Source organism: Triticum dicoccoides, chromosome 5A, assembly GCF_002162155.2.
Source record: "Triticum dicoccoides isolate Atlit2015 ecotype Zavitan chromosome 5A, WEW_v2.0, whole genome shotgun sequence".
Classification (NCBI taxonomy): Eukaryota; Viridiplantae; Streptophyta; class Magnoliopsida; order Poales; family Poaceae; genus Triticum; species Triticum dicoccoides.
In genome coordinates this window covers 402,235,916-402,242,145 of record NC_041388.1, presented here as the reverse complement: position 1 = coordinate 402,242,145, position 6,230 = coordinate 402,235,916, and positions in this window count along the sequence as shown.

Genomic DNA, 6,230 nt, shown 5'->3' with positions numbered 1-6,230 from the left:
GCTTGCAACTCTTCGGCCGCCTTCACAGCAGCCGCATTACCCAACCTCGCTTGTTCCTTGGCTCGGGCAAGTTCTGCCCGCAAGGCTTCAACAGTGGCAGCTCCATCTGCAGTCACAACATATTAAAGATACTGGCATCATGCTACTCTTCCTATGTGGCATTTACCAGATATTCACACTTACCCTGTGCCTCGTCAAGCCTTTTGTTAACAAGCTCGATGTCGGCGTCTACCGCATCCAACTGCCGCTCTAAATGGGCAAACTCGCTAGTCCGGCTAGCCACCGGAGCTTCCATCACCTGCACATAGAGGCAGTATGGTCATTTCCTGGGAATATGATCCTCTGTTCGTCGTCGTTTCTGACGACAACCAGAGTCTCAGGGGCTACTATCTACACAGGGCACACTTAGCAGGTGCAGGATTATCATACATTCTTTTACATACCTCAAAGCATGTCAGTAGACTCATAAAAGCTTCATGCAATCCTCTTTCGGTGGACGATATTCTCTCCATCACCGTATTCATCATCACACGGTGTTCATCTGAGATGGCCGCTCGCCCCACCAACTCCCTCAAAACATCCGATCGCGCACTAGACGGTGCCGGACTCTTTTTTCTGCTCTCTTCAGGAGCGGGACACTGGGAGTTTCGGGGGTCAATGGGATTATCTTCTGGCCTCACCGGACTCGGAGAGGCCCTCCGCGATGACACTTCAGGGTCACCCGCTTCTGGAGCGGAGGAATCCGGAGGAGGCGTTTCGCTCTCCATCATCTCTGGAAGAAGATCCCCCGAAGATGAGCTCATTTGAGAGGGGCTAAGGCCCGAACTGCAAAAATATATGCGGTGGTTATTTCCTCAGAAGAAAAAGATGGCATATCTGTACTATTAAAAATATTTCGGGTCACTTACGACTCAAGGGAGAATTGATCCCCCCGCGGACTTTGTGCGGCAACAGCGCCCCCCAAGGTAGGACCCTCTGTGGGAGACTTCTTCTCCCGTTTGGAAGTTTCGGCTTCCGAATCTCTGGGCGCAATCCTTTTCCTCTTCTGGTCGCCTTCCCTCATGGAGACGCTCGCTCCCTCGGCTAGAATGGGCAGCGTTGGGGGCCGCGTCCGTCCGCATTATCCTCCACAGTATCTTCCTTCAAGGGCTCCGGGCAAGGTGCGGTCAGGAGCATCTTTTCCAATACCGGATTTTCCAAACCCTCGGGGAGGGGGGCCGAACACCGAATCAACTTCGCCTTTGTTAGCCAGTCCTGGTCAAAAAGCAAACTCTCAGAAATAACTTCGTAATGAAGTAGAGAGAGTATGTTCGGCCGGAAGGTGCCTTACCTGTTCGGCGGTGCGGTTACTACTCAGGCCCACGTCCTCGGTGATTTCCGGACACTCCACCTGAGGCCCGAAGAATGACTTGTACATATCCTCGTGCGTCAGGCCGAGAAAATTCTGAACGGAACGCGGTCCCTCGGGATTGAACTCCCACAGGAGAAGAGGTCGGCGTTTGCAAGGCTGGACTTGACGAACCAGCATAACCTGTGTTACCGCAACCAAAATGAAATCTCCATTGAAGAGACCTCGAATGCGGCCTTGCAGTAGGCACGTCCTTGACTAGACCCCAGCTCAGACCTCTGCTGATCCATGACATCAGCTGTGGTGGAGGGCCCGAGCGGAAAGCAGGGGGGGCGCCCACTTGGCACTTCTAGGAGCCGTGATGTAGAACCACTCCTATTTCCACAATTCAAACACCTCTGGGATGGAACCTTTGGGCCACGGAGCTCCCGTCATCTTGCGTATTGAGGCACCTCCACACGCTGCATGTTGCCCCTCGACCATCTTTAGCTTCACTTCAAAGGTCTTGAGCCATAGGCCAAAGTGAGGGGTAACCCGGAGGAAGGCCTCGCACACGACAATAAATGTCGTGATGTGAAGAAAGGAGTCCGGAGCTAGATCATGAAAATCTAGCCCGTAGTAAAACATCAAACCCCTGACGAAAGGATCCAGGGGAAGGCCTAGACCTCAGAGGAAGTGGGAAACGAACATGACGTTCTCGTTGGGTTTGGGGGTGGGGACGGCTTGCCCTCGGGGAGGCAGCCGATGCAAAATCTCGGCGGTCAGATATCTGGCCTCCCTCAACTTCTTGATGTCTTCTTTCGTGACGGAGGAAGGCATCCATCGGCCTTGAAGGCTAGATCCTAACATGACTGGAGGTTTGGAGCACCTGACCTGAACTTCGGGCGTTTGAGCTTAAGGTGGGGGAAGGATTTGATTGAGCACAGGAGGGAAAGATAAAAGCCTTGTCCCCTTTATAAAGAGGGTGAATATCAAGCGTCCTCTCCATGTCTGTTTGGACTTGCCTATAATCTAGGAGTCCTAGAAGCGGTTGGTTTACCCACGCCCGTATTGATGAGAATCCCGGGATAAGGGGACACGATCTCTGCTTTAACAAGACGTGCCAAGGAAACTGCCTCGCATAACGTGCTGAGGTGGGATAACGAAACGACTCGGATAAAGGCTTGGCCGTGGTGTGTCACGCTACAGAATACGTCAGCAGATTAGATTGGTGTAAATATTATTCTCTCTATGGCAATATGTGGAAACTTATTTTGCAGAGCCGGACACTATCTTTGTGTTCAAAATCTTCTACGAAGTATTTGGAGGAGGAACCCGCCTTGCAATGCCGAAGACAATCTGCGCGCCGGACTCGTCGTCATTGAAGCCTGGTTCAGGGGATACTGAGGGAGTCCTGGGTTAGGGGGTGTTTGGATAGCCGGACTATACCTTCAGCCGGACTCCTGGACTATGAAGATACAAGATTGAAGACTTTGTCCCGTGTCCGGGAGGGACTTTCCTTGGTGTGGAAGGCAAGCTTGGCGATACAGATATGTAGATCTCCTACCATTGTAACCGAATCTATGTAACCCTAACCCTATTCGATGTCTATATAAACCGGAGGGTTTTAGTCCGTAGGACAAGATAGACAACAATAATCATACCATAGGCTAGCTTCTAGGGTTTAGCCTCCTCGATCTCGTGGTAGATCTACTCTTGTACTACCCATATCATCAATATTAATCAAGCAGGACGTAGGGTTTTACCTCCATCGAGAGGGCCCGAACCTGGGTAAAACTTTGTGTCCCTTGCCTCCTATTACCATCCGGCCTAGACGCACAGTTCGGGACCCCCTACCCGAGATCCGCCGGTTTTGACACCGACAGTGCTCAATCACCTCCCTGGGAACGCCGGGGATGTCGTATGCTTTCCATGCAAACACATCAACATTCGCCCGTAGGAAGGCGACGAGCGCGCTTTCCTATTTGCTGTCGAGGGTGGAGCTTATGGTGAAAGCCCCGCCCATGCCGTCCTCCTTAATGGACACCTTCTTGGTCTTTGGTGGTGCAGATTTGGACTTCTTGCTCTTGCCGGCGGAGCTCTCTGGCACGTCCTCAACAGGAGCGCAACACTCTGAAGAGGTGCACTTGCCGGAGTGGGCGCAAGAGGTCTCGCCGGAAGAGGTCTTGCCGGAAGGGGTCTTGCCGGCCTTCTTCTTCCTTGGAGCTTCAGCGGCATGGGCAAGTGTCTTCGCGGCAGTTGCTGCAACTGCCTCTCGGTAAAGTTGATCGGTGCAGATGAGTGCATCTTTCTTGTCGGAGGGGACAGTGATGATGGTCAGCGGCTCTGGCATCTTTAACGTGTTGTAGGCGTAGTGGGACGCTGCCATGAACTTGGCCAGCGCTAGGCGGCCAAGGATCCCATTGTATGGCACGGGGATCTCAGCAACATCAAATACGATCTTCTCCGTATGGCACGGGGAGCTCGCCTCCAAACGTAATGGGCAGGGTGATTTTACCTTTAGGCTCGCTCCTTCCCGGGTTGACCCCTTGAAACATGCCCGTCTCGTCGAGGACTCCATCAGGAATCTGCAGCTTCTTGATCAGAGCGGGCGAGATCAAATTCAGACCGGCCCCACCGTCAACCAGCACTTTCGTCACCTTGAGGTTGCGTATCATTGGCGAGACCAACAACGGCAAACACCCGACCGCAGTTGTGCGATCAGGGTGATCCTCGGTGTCGAAAATGATGGGTGTCCGGGGCCACTTCTGGGGCTTCTGGGCATCAAACGACGGCTCTGTCGCAGCGACCTCATGCGCCCACTGCTTCAGCTGGCGGTGTGAGGTGTGCAACGAGGCGCCACCATCGACGCACATGGCCTCTGTAGCCTTCTGGAACTCGTGCTCGCCGGACTCGTTGTCCTCATCATGATCATCATCCTCCTCTTTCTTGTCGCAGCCCCGAGCGGGCCTCTCTTGTTGGTTATCTTTGCCGCGGCAACCCCCTTGGTCGCCACGCTTCTTGCCGGATCCCTCAGCACCATCCTGACCTTTCTCCTTGTCTTGCCTTTCGTATTCAACCTTCTCCTTTTCAACAAGCAGCTCAACTTGTCAGCAGTTCTGGAGGTCATGGCCCTAGGTGTGGTGGATCTTGCAATACTGCTTGTCGGAGCCTCCTGGCTTGCCGACAGCCGCCAGGGCCAAGCAGGCGGCGCACCCGAGAACCTCCTTGTCGGGGTCGTCAGGCTTGGCCTTTTTGGTGGCGCCGAGCTCGCTGGATCCCTCAACAGCAAGCACAGTCTTGCCCTTGCGCTTCCTGTTGCAGCGCCGGCCCTTCTTCGTCGGAGCGGCGGTGTCTTCGTCTGTGGAGTCGGTTTCCGCACCGGCGTCCTCGCCGGGGTACATCCTCCCCTCTTCAGCTCGATCACATCTATCGGCCAGAACATAAAGTTCAGCCACATCCTTGACCTTGTTCATCGCCAACTCCTCGCACATCTTGCGGTTGCGCACATTCTGATGGAATGCGCTGATAACTATGGCAGGATGAACATCTGGGATGTTGTACTGCACTCGGCTGAACCTTTGTATGTACTTGCGCATGTTTTCTCCTTTTTTCTAGGGGATGATGTGCAAATCGCTTGCTTGGCCATGAGCATGGTGGCCTCCAATGAAGGCGCCAACAAACTCAAGACACAAATCTGACCAAGAAGAAATGGAATCCACTTGCAAGTGCATCAACCACGACATGACGTTGGGTTTGAGTGCCAACGAGAAGTAATTGGCAAGCACCTCGTCATCGCGGGCTGCAGTAGCTTGCATCGTGATGGTGTAGATTGTAACACCCTCGATGCGGCAATATCTCCCACGTGTTGAAGCACGACTTAGAGGCATAACCGCATTGAAAGCAATGTCGCAAGTGAGGTAATCTTCACACAACCCATGTAATACATAAGGGAAAAAGACACATAGTTGGCTTACAATCGCCACTTCACACAATTACATGAATAAATCATTACATCAACCAGATACAATCAAGGTCCGACTACGGAACCAAAATAAAAGAAGACTACCCCAAAAGCTACACAGATCCCTGATCGTCCCAACTGGGCTCCACTACTGATCAACTGGAACGAAACAACACAAAGGACAAGATCTTCATCGAGCTCCTCCTTGAGCTCGGTTGCGTCATCTGCACGGTATCCTCGGCACCTGCAAACTGGTTCTGGAAGTATCTGTGAGTCACGGGGACTCAGCATCTCACACCCTCGCGATCAAGACTATTTAAGCTTATAGGAAGGGTAAAAGGTATGAGGTGGAGCTGCAGCAAGCGACTAGCATATATGGTGGCTAACATACGCAAATGAGAGCGAGAAGAGAGAGCAAAGGCACGGTCGAACAACTATGATCAAGAAGTGATCCTAGAACAACCTACGTCAAGCATAACTCCAACACCGTGTTCACTTCCCGGACTCTGCCGAGAAGAGACCATCACGGTTACACACGCGGTTGATGTATTTTAATTAAGGTCAACTTCAGGTTTTCTACAACCAGACATTAACAAATTCCCATCTGCCCATAACCGCGGGCACGGCTTTCGAAAGTTCAAATCCCTGCAGGGGTGTCCCAACTTAGCCCATCACAAGCTCTCACGGTCAACGAAGGATATTCCTTCTCCCAAGACAATCCGATCAGACTCGGCATCCCGGTTACAAGGCATCCTCGACAATGGTAAAACAAGTCCAGCAAGACCGCCCGATGCGCCGACATCCTGATAGGAGCTGCACATATCTCGTTCTCAGGGCAACACCGGATGAACACTACGTACAGCTAAAACCAGCCCTCAAGTTTCCCCGAGGTGGCGCCGCAAGTGGCTCTAGTTTGGACCAACACTTAGACAAGCACTG